This window comes from Lupinus angustifolius, chromosome LG11 (genome assembly GCF_001865875.1).
Source record: "Lupinus angustifolius cultivar Tanjil chromosome LG11, LupAngTanjil_v1.0, whole genome shotgun sequence".
Lineage (NCBI taxonomy): Eukaryota > Viridiplantae > Streptophyta > Magnoliopsida > Fabales > Fabaceae > Lupinus > Lupinus angustifolius.
Genome location: NC_032019.1, coordinates 5,932,365 through 5,935,210, shown reverse-complemented (window position 1 = coordinate 5,935,210; position 2,846 = coordinate 5,932,365).

Below are 2,846 nucleotides of genomic sequence, written 5' to 3'. Positions count from 1 at the left end.
AGCGCGGATCTCTATCTGAGATGATATTAGTGGGAATACCATGCACTCGGATAATCTCTTTAATGTACAACTCCGCCAATCTCTCCAAAGAGTACTTCATGTTGATAGGCAGAAAGTGAGTTGTCTTGGTCAAACGGTCCATAATTACCCAAACAGCGTCGTAAACCTTCTGAGTCTTCGGAAATCCACTCACGAAGTCCATCAAAATGCTGTCCCATTTCCAAACCGGAATATCCAATGGTTGTAGTTCTCCACCAGGTCGCTTGTGTTCAATCTTCGCTTTCTGGCATGTCAAGCAACGGGAAACATACTCGGCTACCTCTTTCTTCATCCCTGACCACCAGAACATTTTCTTCAAATCTTGATACATCTTGGTAGTTCCCGGGTGAATACTCAACTTGCTCTAGTGTGCTTCGTCCAAGATTGCCATCCTCAAATCAGGGTCTCTTGGCACGCAAATTCTGTTTTTGCACTTGAGTACCCCATCAATCCCAATCTGAAATTCTGAGGCTTTCCCTTCGATCAATAGAATTTTCTTCTCTTGCAGTTCTGAGTCCGGACCTTGTAAACCTTTCAATTGCTCCATGAACTCATTCGTTACGGTGAGCATCCCACAAATAAAACTCTTAGGTCTAACTTGAACCGCTAGATTCAAATCTCTGAATTATTCTATCAGTTTCATCTCGCTAACCATCATCGTCGAGATATTCAAAGACTTCCTGCTTAATGCGTCAGCTACCACATTTGCTTTTCCAGGGTGGTACTGAAGGTCGAAATCATACTATTTGACGAATTCTGCCTTTCCCTCATATTCAGTTCCTTCTGATCAAATAAGTAATTTAAGCTCTTATGATCTCTGAAAACCTCAAACCTTACACCGTACAGATGGTGTCTCCAGATCTTGAGAGCAAACACGATTGCAGCTAGTTCCAGACCGTGTGTGGGGTAGTTCTGTTCATGAGTCTTTAACTGTCTTGACGCATAAGCCACCACCTTCCCTTGTTGCATNATCAACACACAACCTAACCCTTGCTTCGATGCGTCACAATACACATTGTAGTTCACGCTAGGATTTGGCAGAATCAAAACATGTGTTGTGGTCAACCTCTTCTTCAATTCCTGAAAACTCTCTTCACACTTGGCCGTCCAGACAAACGCTCTATCTTTCCTTGTCAGCATAGTCACTGGCAACGCCATTTTGGAGAATCCTTCAATGAACTTCCGATAATAGCCCGCTAAACCAAGGAAACTCATGATCTCCGTTACTGACTTAGGAGAATTCTAGTTCATTATAGTCTCCACCTTTGCAGGATCCACTGCAATTCCTCCCTTCGAGATCACATGACCGAGAAAATTTATAGACTCTAGCCAAAACTCACATTTCGAAAGTTTGGCATAAAGCTTGTTGTCTTTCAATATCTGCAGCACCACTCGCAGATGCTCGACATGTTCTTCTGCAGTCTTTGAGTAAATTAGAATATCATCGATAAATACGACCACAAATGTGTCGAGATAAGGATGAAAAATTCTGTTCATGTAAACCATGAATACTGGAGGAGCGTTGGTTACACCAAATGGCATTACAAGGTATTCATAATGACCATAACGCATCTGAAAAGCAGTTTTCGGAATATCCTCCGACTTTACGCGTATTTGGTGATATCCAGATCTCAGATCGATCTTAGAAAATACTGTAGCTCCTCTCAATTGATCCATCAAATCGTCAATCCTTGGCAATGGATACTTGTTCTTCATAGTGACTTTATTCAGCTGCCGGTAATCGGTGCACAACCTCATGCTACCATCCTTTTTCTTGACAAACAATACTGGTGGACCCCACGGCGAGACGCTAGGTCTGACAAATTGCTTCTGCAGCAGATCTTCCAACTGCTTCTTCAACTCCGTTAGCTCCAACGGTGCCATCCTATAAGGAGCGACATAGATCGGTCCAGTTCCAAGAACTAGATCGATATCAAACTCTATCTTCCTTACTGGAGGTAATCTAGGAATGTCTTCCGAAAATACCTCGGAGAAGTCTCTGACTACAGGTAGGCTCTGAGTCTCTGCTCTACCTTCCTTTTTCCAACGAAGCCAACATCATAACCATATGAGCTCCGTTCTTCAACAACTCATCCATCTCGTTGGCAGATGTATTTTTAGCCTCATAGTTGGGTTTACTGGTTTCTATAGGTTCGCTAAACACTATGGTCTTACTAAAACAGTTCAAAAGAACATGACTTTTAGATAACCAGTCCATCCCTAAAATGATATCTAACTGGGATAAGGGTAGACATGTCAGGTCCACCAAAAATACTCGGTTTTCTAAAATTATAGGACAATGGGAACACACGCTTGACACGATAACTGGTTCACTGGTGGGGGTGGATACAAGCAAATCATAGACACAACAGGTAAAGCTAAACGGTTGACAACATCAATAGCAATAAAGGAATGGGTCGCACCCAAATCAAACAGTACAAATAAAGGAACCTCGTTAACGTTGCAGGTACCTTGAATGAGATCTTCGTTATCCCCGACCTCTGCTCCGCTCATCGTGAACACTCTACCCCGAGCCCTGGGTCGTGCCACCTGCACTGAGTTCACTGCTTCCCTTTTTAGCTTTAGGCATGAAGACTTGTAGTGTCCTACCTCATTGCAATGAAAAGAAGTCACACAAGTGTTACCAACGTGCCTTCCCTTGCACTTGGGACACATTGGTGTCGTAGTCTGATTGTAGTTGCCGATAGGCGAACTCATCCTGTTGTTGTTGTTGTTGTTGTGGCTGTTTCCTGGTCTGAAGCCTCTGTTGTTATAAGGCTAAAAGCTCCTCTGATGACTTCCTGAAG